The sequence below is a fragment of the Copidosoma floridanum genome, unplaced genomic scaffold, assembly GCF_036245765.1.
Source record: "Copidosoma floridanum isolate Cflo_tuat_1 unplaced genomic scaffold, Cflo_Japanese_pri ptg000014l, whole genome shotgun sequence".
NCBI classification, from domain to species: Eukaryota; Metazoa; Arthropoda; class Insecta; order Hymenoptera; family Encyrtidae; genus Copidosoma; species Copidosoma floridanum.
This window is the reverse complement of record NW_028321891.1, coordinates 2,782,483-2,796,542: the sequence shown is the minus strand read 5'-3', so window position 1 is coordinate 2,796,542 and position 14,060 is coordinate 2,782,483. Positions and strand designations below refer to the sequence as shown.

Genomic DNA, 14,060 nt, shown 5'->3' with positions numbered 1-14,060 from the left:
GTAACCGATTTTTTTCTTCCGCGAGTCCCACGAAAGCTTTAAAAAAAAATTTCCGCGAGAATGTCCCCTGATTACGCCGTTTCTAATTGGAAAGACTTAAATCACAGGACAAGAGAGTTCATTGGCCCCGGGAAAAGACTATACACTCGTTATCTATGCTTCGTTGTGTTTTGCCGATGCCGATTTTCATGCGTGCATTAGGTATACGCGCTTGTTTTTGCGCCGAAAAATTCGGCACTGCTGTTATTTTGATTTTTGTTGTTTGCTCGCACTGCGTCGCTCCGAAAGCATCGCCGCGATGATAGTTCATGTGCATGTTTTACGTTTTCTCGATTAAAAAAATATTTATACGTGCAAAAGAGAGAGAGAAAGAGAGAAAAATCAACCTCGCATCCAAGGTAGTAGGCGCACGAACTAACAAGGAACAGCAAGCCGCGTTTGTTTCGAGTATACGTACCAAAGTACACGACGATCCGTAGGTGCGGATTAAAAAAAAAAAAATCGATTTCAAGCGCGCAGCAATACATTAATCGAGCCGATCGATTTTCGAGTTTCTCGGAAAATCACTAGACCGCGCACCCATGCGTGTACAAAAGAAAAAAGTACTGCAGTGTGTAAGACATCGGTGATCTTCCGTTCAAGCTTTTTTGTCAATTTTCTTCCCCAAATCGGTCACTCGATATGCAATGTAAACGTAACGAGTGTATATTTATATGGTACCGCAAAACAAAAGGCGTGATTACACCGGTAAGTGTATCGTGCACAAGTACTGCGCTTGCATTTTCGCTCGGAGGAGCATATTATATAGATACAAACGGAGGTAAGCAACGCGTGCATCGTCGCTATTGTAATATCGACACACATTATACCTGTATCGATAAGTTGCGTAATCATGGCGCACTACAACGAGCGCGATGGCCAAAAAGAGAACGGGAAAAGAAAAAAAAAAAAACGGTTTTTTCGGTTTTATAGGGAGCTTGCAGTGATTGCGGGTCACCTTCAAACGTTCGCCGTTACAAAAGCACGTACACACGAGCATATATACCTACGAACACGCAGAAGACAAAATATACTTTGAAAACTCGGAGAAGAAAAGTAGTGTACATTCATTCGGGCGCTTGCACGCTCGGCGAATAAAATCAAACGATCGATACGGACGTCGTTCGCCGCAGCAGCGTTATTTGTTGTAAAACATATGCGTGCGCGCGCGTGTGTGTGTGTTTGTTGACTCGAGCGTCCACCTTTTATACATGACTGTGCATTATATACATATGTATACGTGTATTGTGCACATGACGTCTTTAAACATGAACTCGATTGGGGATGTACCTACGTGATATGACGAGGATGCGAGCTTAATTTTTATATACGCGTGACGCTTTTTCACGTGATTCACAAACGGTGGCAAATTGATTCTTTTTTTTTTTCTATTGTTTTATTGCCGATTTCGATGTTTTCACCGTACCTCGAGCGTTGGGAATAAATTAAATTAAATTTGCAGGGTACGGGGAACGAGTAAACGGTATGAATAAAGTATATTTTACGAGAGCAAGTGGGTATAATGAAGGTTCGTGTGTGGGAACGGATGCAAAAGACTCACCTCTGAACTCCGAAGCCGATCCAGCGAAGGGAGCTTGCAAAAGTCACGACTTAACGAAACACGGAGACTGAAAGCGTAAGTAAACTTTTGGTGGGTACCAAAGTGCGGACTTTTTCGTTGGAACGAAGGGGGGGGGGGAAATACACAGTCCGCGGAGGCGCCCTCGTTTTGCGAAGCGGGCCAGCGGAGCTCCGAGAACGAACTGAAGGAGTCGGCGCTCGCGGAGGCACTGGGCGCCCGAGACGACGGTGAGTCTTTTACTCTCTGGCCGCTGCGCCCCGCGCGACTTTAAGTTACGCGCTCTTTGCTCGCTATGTGTGTGCAGCTGCTGCGGGACTTGTGTGTGTGTGTGTGTCTGCGATAACGCTTTGCCGCTGCAGCTCGACGTAACTTTGCACGTGAAGTTTAAGAACAGAGACTCGCGATGAATTGAAAAAAAAAAAAAAAAAAAAAAAAAAAATTGCTGTTTACTATACATCGGTGCTACACGTGTAATATCACGCAGAGGAGGTGTTGTGACCGAATGGGTTTTCGTAGATTGGGTTTTACCGTTGCTCCAATATGCCGCATAACAATCCGTGCGAAACTAGGTGTATCCAACGCTCACCGAGTCGATTGACATTTTTTTCTTTTTTTTCTTTATCTCACGTGCTCGATTTTCACGATTCGCTCGTGCTGAAAGATATACCTACCGCGCTTCTGGTGACAATAAAATATGTTATGACTCGTGGAAAAAAAAAAAAATTTATCGTATGCATTGTTACTCGTACATATGACACAACATTGATGGTGTGTGTGTGTGTTCCCGATAATTCATATACGGAAAGAGAGAAAAACAAAACACACGACAAAGAAAAAAAAAAAAAAGCTCCAAAGTATAGAAACAAAAATGATAACAATAATAATAACAACAATAAAGACCAGCACGTGCTTTGACTCCTCAATTATTTTTCTCCGCGTGCACACAGTGTATTGTAAACTGCTCGAGCTTATACTTAATCGTCAGGTGCATCGCGATTATGTTTTTTTTTTTTTTTTTTTTCCTTCTTCCTTTTGAGATATACTTACCGTGTATTAAATTTTCATTATGTGCTCGCAGTTACCTCGTTGTAAAAGTTCACGTGGACAACAGTATTTGTAGATTTTACTGCGACCATACAGATATGTGCGCGCTGAAGGACCAATGATGCCCCTTCAAGAGTTTTTTTGCCTGAATTTTTCAAAGGAAAAAACCTCTCTAAAATGTAAGTCGTTGACATGTACTTAACTAGTGAGTCTTTAATCGCTTCTTATCGGTCCTACGGACAGTTGTACTTTTTTCGTAGGTCCATTGAGAGAAAATAATTATGAAAATTATTGTGCCACAGTGACACCCCAAATTCATACTACTCTGTCGTACAGAGATTTTTATCCATTGTTAAATAAATTTTTGTTATTATAAACAGTAATTTTTACTGATTGCACAGTGGTAATTTCTGTCCGGCAATGAAATGGTAAAAATTTGGTCCATGTATGGACGATGGAATGATATATACCAGTTAATGATTTTAGCCCAGAAATTTTGGTAACTCTTTTTTTTGTCATCGTTCGGCAAACAAAGCTTGAGAGATGCGTTAGGTCGGGAAGTGACTCACACGCGCGCGTCGTTGATAAATCGCTCTTTATTTCACGTTGTCGCACAAGTGAGCACATCGAACGCCGTGGTGTAGTACACATTGCGATATGACGACAACTGGACTTTTTCTCTTTGTGTATACGACGATGCAATGTGCAATAGTCTCCTATGTAATTGACGAACCTTGACAATGCGGCGCGTTATCTTGTACCCGGTCGCGGTAACATAATGTTATTGCGAAATCTTTGGCGTTGAATTGAGTGCGTGACATAATTCCGTGACGGCGACCGCGAGTTGCATTGCTCATCTCCGTTTGATTAGCGTAAAATTTTCTAATCTTCTAATGCGCAATCAACTGTTGATTTTTCCTTTGTAAACACATTTTTTACACCTTGGCTCGATTATATATTATGAATTATCGTACATGAAAAAAATTTCTTTTTTTCTTTTTTACGGTATATTTTTTTATTCGTCACTATTTTCAGCATAATATGTAGAAAATGCGGTTCCGACAGATAAGTGCAGTTTATTTTGTACACCAACATTTATTGTCAAGCGTTTGTTTTTTAAGTTATTTTTTCTCTCATGTGTACTACATTGTTTTAGCTGGAAAATGTTTGCTAAGAAATATATTATGGCAGAAGTGAAAAACATTTTTTTTTTTTTTACCATAAACAGAATTATTTTCAGACAAAAAATAACACTTCAAAAAATTGAAACAACTACCTGTACCCAAGTTTGATTATGCGATATAGAAAAAGGCGATGTGTTGCAAATGCCATTGGTTCGCACTAAAATCGTAAATATTGACATTTGATTTTTTTACGCATCGATAAAAAAAATGTACAGAGGATTTTTCGCTAAACGGTTGCTTGCAAACTCGGTAAAATTTAAAGTTTCGCAACGTATCACGAGTGTCCGATTGATGTATACAAAAAATTGCCACAACCGGAAAAACGTGAGTTCGCGTGCGGGGAAATTCGTTTCTCGAGATCGCAATTTTTTCGAGAACCCACGACAACGCACGTATGCGCGCTCAGAAACTTTTCTGACCTCTGCTCCCGCGTTTATCGCCTTTTTCTCTCATTTACCCCCCCCCCCTCCTTTCTCCTCTTTCCTCTTTCGAGAGATTCTGATATCTAAAAATCCGACATCGCTCATTCTGCTTATTTTTTGCAGCTGCGAAAAAGCGCAATAAATCTTGATTGTCGCGCAACGTACTTAATTTTGTTCGAAATTTCATTGTCTCCGTGGAAAACGAGTTAGCCGAGTCGCCTAAGAAGAACCTCTTTTTATCAGCATCTCTGATTTCCACAGTGAAGGGGGAGAAGAGGACTTTCGCGTTTTGAGCGGAAGGGCCTACGTGACCAAACGCACGTGTGCGAGGGTCAACGATCTTGCACATCCTTCCGCACACTACGAGTCGCATGCACGTGTACGCTCGAGTTTTTGGTGGGCAGCGTTTGCTTTGTCATCATTTGTTGCAAAAACATTGATGTTTTTTTTTTTTTTTTTTTTTTTTTTTTTAATCAATCAGCTTTCTCGTCCGACAGACGTTCATAAACAACGAGTGAAAATCTTTACGTTGATGAGAGAAAAAAAATTTGATAATAATTTTTATCGAGAAATAAGACGATGAGCTCATAGTTGTAGTTAACTAGAGCCGAGCGCAGTTATCTGTGTACTTGCGCCTTTGCGTAATTAACGATTTTGAAAAAATTCTGCCAACGCAGCAGCCAGACTTTGATCTCGAGTAAATACACCTCTTACTTGAATTCTTCACACCTTGAGTTTTTAAATATTATTAATTTAACTTTAAATCGATAATGATTTTTAAAACCATTCGCAACAAAAACTTACCGAAAACGTTTTAAAAAATCTCTATTGTCGAATAAAAAAATTTAAAAAAAAAATTTTTTTTAAATAAATTAAAATTGTATGATCAGTTTAAAAAAACCCACATGTAAATGAATAATAAACACATAAACAGTCAATTATTTGAAAGGCTAACAGATGTAAATTTTTTGTGCAAACCAACGCATTATCAAAGCACAAAACAAGATAAAGTCGATGATATAATAGTAAACTTTCCTAAACATTTTAATTGCCTCTTTTATTTACATACTCGTTCGTTGCAGCATATTCTTACTACTTGCATTTGTTACTTAGTTGAATTTTTCTGGACAGCCATAAACGTGTTTCTCTACGTCCATGTGCAAGACGACGAATATTACCTAAATTTTTTACAAAAAAAAAAAAAAAAAATTTCACCGTGAATGAGATCCATCAATTACACGATAGATCTTCGTGAACGAAAAAAAAATTTTAACGCAAATTGTTCCATACGATGTAAGATTTAAAACTAGACGCAACCTCGTTGACACGAGGCTTCAAATAAGAGTTTATATATGTATGATAAAGTCTCACTAGAATAAATATTTATTGAATTTTTCTCGTTCACACAATTTTCTAGACTATTAATAAATATCACGTTTTTAAGAAATAATAATGCCCATGAATTTAAATGAGCTAATGTTTTCATTGAGTAACGTTTTAAATAAGCACTATTGGCAGTCATAACTAAGGAAAGTTTATTATTATATCATCGACTTTATCTTGTTTTGTGCTTTTATTTTTTTAATAAACAAATCTGCTTCCACATTCCTAAAATAATATTGAAAGTAAAACTCGCGTACTTACACGCGCGTCTTGTGTTGGTGCCGAGCTACTACTGAATGTTAAGGGAGCACTTGTGCCCAACGGCTGTGAGGTCACAAAATTTCGAGAACATTAATTGTAGCCGCGATTAAAATTTTATGTTGATAATCATAGTTTAATGTTTACTTTAAATAAATGTCAAATATTCAAGACAACAAAAAAAGACAATGTCACGTATTATGCCAGAATCAAGTCAGGATTTATATTTGCTATATTTTTTTAATAATAATGCAATAATATGGTGGTATATTTATGCACTTTAACATTTTCGACTAAAATAATTTTTTTTTTTTTTTTCCTACTGATTCAGGAAAAAAAGGTACTTACAAAAAAAAAAAAAAAAAAAATTTCAAGTGCTTTTAAAATGAGGTTAACATATATTCAGATCACAATCTCGCGCGTATACGTAATGAACTGAAAAAACGTGGAATAATAATGAAGTTGACCGATGGCAAAGTGTCAAAGTCGACGGCTGAACGTGAGATAACAGCTGACGCGTCATTAACGTCAAACATTTCGCGTTTCCTCTTCTTTGCCTGTGAATTCCAGGAGCCGCAATAAAAGTCGCCGGAATTCCAATACGAAAGGTCCTAAATCTTCATAATCACGTGGTTAAATCCTTTGTGTGAATTTGCCAAGCCACACCAATTATTATACTTCTACATTGCAACTTGGGGTATTTTCTTACGCAAAACATTTGTACTCGGCCCACACAAATGTTTTATCCGATATTGTGTACATTGGACGAGATTAGTATATATAATTATGAACCTAATGAGGGATCGCTTTTCAGTTTAAATGTGCATCTCCGAAACTATTGGTAAAAAAAAATTTCCAAAAGACAATGGACTTATATCACACCCGCACCTACGACATGGTGCAGTATTAATATGGTAAATACGTGCCCTCCAACTAAAGTTAACGCAGTAAAAAAAAAAAAAAAAAAAACTCGATGGCACAAAAAGTGTACAATAAAAGTCTTTGCCTGTCATAAATACCTTCTGAAACTCACTGGTACTTCCGCATCACACAAAATATCCATCATACATGCGAAGAAACGCGCTTTGAATTTCTTTCGTATGGTTGCACGTGTATGTTTATAAGACATAACTTTTTACGTCAAGGTCGAGTACAGCTAGATCGACGACTTATTAAAAGGCGTTGCGCAATTTCGAAAGGAGCAGCGCCGGAGCGGAGAGCAAAATACTGACGCTATTGTAATTAATGTAATTATTCTTTACGCGCTGGCCTACGTTGATTTTGTAATCACGTTAGAGTTTGCAGATATTTGTAATCGATTTTACCTTTTCCTAGATAAACGAAACAAAATTTTTTTTCTTGGGTGTTTCGTTAACAGAAGTAAGGTATTGGAAAATAATGGAATCAACAAAGAATTATTTTATCATCTTGAAAAATTTACATGACTTTTTGTAAAACCCAGAGAGAAGATGAAAGAATTAAACAAATTCTGATAAAATAAATCCTCTCTCGATCGAGGCGCATAGAGGTCGTGCTTTATAGAATATACATGCTTGTACAGTGGTTTGCCCTCGAAGCGTGTGTCCTTTTAAATTAACTTGAAAATGTCATTTTGCACACGTGTTTCGGCTACCAATTGCATCGAATCGGAGGGGTCTAACTATTTTAAATTTTTTAGCCATTCGAGGATATTTTGATTTTTTTCTGCCACGGTATACATGTACAATTCGAAAATTATAATTTGACCATCCGATTGGGCATCTTTGAAACGCGGTGAGTCGATCGTAGAATACAAACAGCAGTTAAATATAGGGGCACGTTTGTCCCAATGTAGAAAAAAAGAGACTAATTCTACGAATGGCATTTGGCCCTTTTTTATTGAATCATACAAATAACCTCAAGTGAATCAAGAACAAAAATGTGCTTTCCTCGCTAGAAGTGAGATTAAAAATTCATGAGGTTTAATATTGTGAAACATTGTTCTTTGCGAGCTTTTTTTCTTTATAGAAACATAAAACTGACTCGACTCGTAAAAATTTTTTTTTTTCTTCCTCATTCCTCACTAATTCGCTCGCAACGAGTAAAAAATGTTTGACTCGTCGGTAGACTTTCACGATTGACAACTGCACGCGCTAAAAAGAAAATTTCGCACATCCGTCACACTTGATTCCTGTCCAAGCAGTTATAGTCCCCAAAAACGGCATGTCCACGTTCAGTTGGTGAATCAAAGAACGAACGGTACAGTGGTCACATGTCGCATGAGCACGTCAACTCGTGACTTTCGCATAATATATTTTCTTGTGCACATGGGGTGGTAATGCATCGTTCAAAATTATTTTAGACACGAAGTAACAAAATTATGTTGAAAAATAATTATAATAAAAATATCCCCTACATAATATTTTATGTAGGAAAATACATTAACTGTATCTAATTTGTGTATTAGTTCGGTAACTCACATAAAATTTTTAATTTGGTAGGCCTTGGATCTTTGTTAATTATACTTACGTTGTCTTATACCAGTAAAAGTGTCTTGCCCTTTTTTAAAAATTTATTTTATTAAAAAAAAGGTTTCTTTATTCTTACAGAGTGCCAAGCGAAGTGGACCAGATTTGTCAATTCAAATGCATAGCTCTTTTATAAGAGTTTACGATGAGAAACAATGCGATTATTCTGAGTAAAATTATTTTTTGGTTTCGAAAAACGATCATCAAAATCTCGGCGCAGATTTGAGTACGTTTCCCATGCAAATAGTAAAATTTCAAGTCATGTATATGTAGTAATTAAATTGCGTAACTTTCGAGTTAGTGGCAGAGATGGGAAATAGAGTGAAATATAAAAGAATGAACAAATAGACGCAAAAATTTCGATGTTTAATGTGCACGCGCACGCATATTTTTATCGCACGCGCACTCGCATATTTGGCACGTTGAGCAACGCAATGACGACTTTTCGCAGTGACGAATTCTTACAAAAAAATTTTTCAATTAACCGCCGACACTGAATTATTATTCGCTCGGCCCGTTGTGCGCTACAAAATTAAAAAAAAAAAAAAAATATTAAAAAAATCATTTTTGTAACTAAAAAATGTTAATGGATATCAAAATAATACTATTTGTTTTGAAAATGCTTATAATTAAATAATCGAGCAAACATTATAGTAACCAGGTACAGGCATAAGTAATATTTTATGTTTGTATGACGCCTCTAATGAAAAAGTCTAATTCAGTAGGGTGAGTCACTCTGAGTGTCATAAGAAAACATAAGCCCCAGCTAAAGTAGGTATATAGGTATAAAAAATCTTCCTTTCCATCGTTCTCAATTATTTTTTTCAATAGATTTATTAATCATCATTAGCACAGTCAGCTCGAACAGTGGCTTTTTTTGTTCTCTCCTCCTTTGCGTTCGCTTGTACAACATACCTATACGTCCGCAAACGATGAAAGAGCAGCGCGGAGCGCAAGCCTCTTGCCTATAACTTTCGAAATCTTTAAGTAGGTTGAAACGAAAGATCTCGAAGTTGGCTCGCGAGATCTCGCGTGTTGGTGTACACGTGTAGCTGATGGAAGAGCCGCATACGATGTATTACATGACGAGCTGTGTCGAGGGTAAGCGAGAAAATCTTTGGCTTCATTTTTTTATTTTTGCCAACACTCGGTATGCCGGACGAGCTTTGGACAGATTTTGAGACAACAGCAGTTTTGTGTAATAAAGGCAGGGAGAATTTTTATACGGCTGAGGTTGCAGTTTTTGTATAATCGCGGTGCAATAGAAGAAATAATGCTTTCGTTCTTTAACAATTATTTCATCGAAATTTTAGCTCCCGACTAGGAGAGCGGCCCCTTAAAGACCATTTGAGCAACTATTTTTCTAAAAAAGCTTGTTAATAAATCATTGAGTTGTATTTTTCAAATATTAAATTAATAGTATTACATGCATGTCATTATACTTATATTTATATCGTTGGTCACTCTTACTTTATCAGTGACTGAAATTTCTTAATGTACAATGACTCAATCGATTAATTAGCTATTTAGTAAAAAACTTTATTTTTAACCTTCCATTAACTTTATTTTAACTACAGTTACGTGTTTGCACTTCAAAGTAGGAATTGTATATCACTGTTTTCATTAAAAACGATTGTCTTTGTTAATTTCAGGCGTAGTATTTACTTCTTGATCTAAATAAATAAAAATGTTATTAGTAAATACTTTTTTTTTCCAAAGACCAATGAACCAGATAAACTTGCTAACTCTTAAAAAACCGAATATTCATTTTGAACTCTACGGCGATTTATAACTAATTTAAATTAAGAAAATACAGATACGGCTAATAGGTTTAGCTTCAATCCTTTGCACGTCATGAGGAATATGAGCGTAATTTTTGCAAAAAGAAATTTTATAGGTCATATAAATGAATTGCCACTTTGCACTGTTTTCGTGGCAACATAAAACCCGCAACGAGTAGTGCACGTAATTACATTTGACGCATTAAGTGTTAACTCCTTCATTTTTTCGATGGTACTTTTTTTCCTGCTATAATTAAAATCAAACCAAAGAATTGTTGTTCAATTTTGTCGATTATCAGAATTAAAGGAAAAAATGCATCGTTGAAACCTTGACAGCAGACTTTGAAAGCACCAAGTCCTCAAGTATGCGCAACGCGCAGGGTTAACACTCCGTATTGCAGGACTAAAGAAAAAAAAAAAAAAAAAAAAATTACAGTTAGTGCAATAAAAAAGAAAATAATAACATTCACCCACCTGGTTATAAAACTTTTCACGCGGCCCCTGTGCTCAATCGACTTGGTGTAGTTATTTTAAATATGTGTATACAAAGTGTCATTGAAGCGCATTAGGATGTACGTTTTTTTCGAATCCATACTCAGTGAGAAAAAACCTGTTTTTCAACTGGCGTGACATGCGACAATGCATTAGTACATTATAATACGTACCTATACGTTTCGCAACGGCTAAAAACATTTCTGATAACAACAAAGATGGAATCGCTTTTTTTTTTTTTTTTTTTTTTTTTACAATTTCAATGCCAATTTTGAAAGCATTTTTGTTAACTGTTGAGTGCACTTGTCGCAAGTTTGATTCTCGATATTACGCACTTTCCGTTCAAGCACTTTTGAGAACGTACATTTCATGTACATGCGAATAAAAATTAGAAAGAGCTATTAACGCCTTTATGTCCGATATGAAGAATTCTGTAACGGCAATAAACGACGAAAGTGCAATTTTGCCATTATTTCAGTTACGCTTGATTTGTATACATATAAGTATAATTATGCAGTGGATGTTCGAGTTTATGTCCATCTCCGTGTGTGCGTTTATTATACGTATGAGGCCTCGGGCCATACTTTTACTTTTCATCGGTATATACATGTAGGCGCCGTCTCTGATGCATCGCTTGGTTGTTGGTGACGGGTCCGAGTTTCACTCAAATTTAACGGCCACCAATGTAACGAATTTACATTCGTATGAATTTTTTTTTTTTTAATTTTTTTATTCAATACATTTATAGATGATGTATATATAACCTCGCGTGTATGAGTATATGAGCAAATTGTAGCGATGAGCTCTAATGTCTTTAGTTCAGATATATACATCCCTTTGACCGAAAAATCAAACGAAAAACTATTACTGTATCACACATACCCTCGTAACTGTCGACAAACGCACTCGCGCGAATCCAGTGCAAAAAGAGCGACGCTTTCTTCAAAAATTTTTTTACAGCTTTTTTTTTGCGCGCGTAAGTATCGACTTTCTCCTGCCTCTTTGCTCTCCCGCCCCTTGGCGTCGTCCCGCCGTAACACACTCGCGCGAAACGAAAAAAAAAAAAAACAAACCACGTACACATAGTACCGTACACTTTCGCCGTGCAAAACTTTTTAATTTTCAAATTTCGGAATCAAGAATCAGATGCAACTCGTTTCATACTTTTCTCTCTCCTCGTGGTAATTAATAATATTATAAGAATATTCTTACAAGTGGTTATCGCGGCCTTGAAAAGTGATGTACACACACACACACACACACACACACACATGGCGTTAATTGATTAATCAATGGAACTCGGTCCATTCGAGACGTACGAGTCATTGAAGAACAAGTTATTGCTGCAACGATAAATGGATTCGTCGTAAATCATTGAAGCGCGATATCGAACATTTTCCGTTGTTACAGAGTAAACGCAACACGATGTTGTCGATCAATTTAATTGTGCGCGGTCACGGATAATCAAAAGACAACATGGAAAAACTTGGTAAGTGTACAGTTGAACGGTCAATGTGAAACATGTAGATACGTTATATACGAATGTGGATGGATCACTGTGTGTGGAAGAATAAATGCACGAGCGGTTCTTTGTTGAAATTGTTTTTGGAAATAACTCGTCGATGGAAATGATAGTTTTAAATCATTGAGATGACAAATGGAATTATTAAAATTACATAATCATTTAACCATGTTATTGTGTTGGAAAGAGGAATTGGAATACCACGGCAGTTTTGAAAAAAAAAACCCCCATTTCTTAAACTCTAAGGCTGCATATTATATTATAACTAGGACCACCCATATGCTTGTGCGAGTGCGAAAAAGAGAGTATATGTTCTTGCTTCTCACTCGCACTCACACGGGCTTATGGCTGGTCCTGGAAGTTCAAGACTCCATGTATACACAGCCTTAGTTGAGAAAATTCGCAGCATCACCTATAGATAACAAACCATGGTTTCTTAGGTCAATATTTAAAAAATTCCTCGATCGATGAAACGCAATCACGTGATTTGGAGCCGATAGAAACATGTGCACATGTATAAAAAAAAATTATTGAACACCATTAATTTTGTTAACAAGCAAAACTTGAGACATTTGTTATTCTTCGATTAGAAGAGAAAAAAAAAGGGTTACCCACAAAATATAGTACAATAAGTATATCATAGGCTGACAGCTGCACTAACGGAACACCACCGGCCCTGCATTGCTCACCGGTCTTCAATGGGCCAGTGACCCAGTTAACCGAGAGAGAAAAAGCGAGCCAAAGCAAAAACGCGAATAACACACGCGCGTTTTTGTCAGTCTCCGGTTACAAAAACCATTGAATTGTACTTTCACTCGAAATTGTCGCGTGAAAAAAAAAGCTGCGGCAAAATAGTTGCAAAAAAAAAATGCATGGCTTACTTCAGTCGAAGATCGGAAAGACCAGCAGTGTCAGCTGTCGTATCAGTCGGTATCCAAGGTATATCTCTCTGTGTTTATGTGTACGTCGCGTTACGCCTCCCCCAGTATAGTTTAGCGCACGTATAGGCAGGGAAAACAACCGTGATTCTGATACTCCTCGTTAACGATGAAACGCAGCTTCATTGCGACGATAACGAATAATTTTACAAAGGGTTTACAAGTACTATTGGAGAAAAATAAGACAAATGGGCGTAGCTTTCGCGCACATCGGAGTACATACAGACAAAAAAAGGCTAGGCTAGAAAGGTTGCCGACCCTATAATGTAACTGTCATGAACAAAGTCCCGGAGATGACTGCGCCGCCGACTCTCTTTCTTTCTCTTATCCGCGAGTCGAGAGTAACGCATTGGCCGCATGCGCGCGTCGCGGCGCCGTTAGCTGCTTTTCCTTTTCTAACGCCCCAACGTTTCGATCGGCACTGCGTGTGTGTATATTCTCGTCTGACTTTCCCGTAAGTACCGTTGGAGATTTTTTTCCAAACTTTTAAGGGTTTTCCATCGAGAAAAAAAAAATTACTTGATAATCATTTGTGCTTTTTTCCGGAACGACTTAACGGTCTTACGTGACGAAGTGTATAATTATATGCTTCTAGGTGGACACGTCGTTGAATTTTGCAAGGCTAAATATTTTTCATAGTTTGTGGATACCAATGATATAAGTCTAATTATATCTTGTAATAGGCTTTATAAAAAACATCATGGCAACGTTAATAAAATAACCAGATAAAAATCATGATGCGCAATCTACCCTCTTTCCTCGGTTTAGGTAAGCCTAAACACCATTTTTTTGTTTTTGTTTCTTCCATACATTTTTATCCATCCGCGGTACTTGTGACTTTGTCGCTCATTTAATATTCTCGTCAAGCATTTGGCGCAGAGCGATAACATTTAACGACGCTCAAGTAA

At 37.1% G+C, this 14,060-nt stretch overlaps 1 protein-coding gene across 2 annotated transcripts in view; it reads right to left on the bottom strand.

Annotated features, from left to right (window-relative positions):
• Positions 1 to 13,431, bottom strand: part of LOC106638246 (ATP-binding cassette sub-family G member 1) — a 28,149-nt gene extending 14,718 nt beyond the window's left edge. The window contains exon 1 of one of the 2 annotated variants that reach the window (XM_014351328.2): positions 13,096 to 13,431. The gene's annotated coding sequence lies outside the window, so the exon portion shown is untranslated. Of the gene's footprint in view, positions 1 to 1,600; positions 1,844 to 13,095 lie in introns of those variants that run through there. The other variant, XM_014351326.2, reaches the window with a different exon arrangement.
• Positions 13,432 to 14,060: the final 629 nt, after the last annotated feature.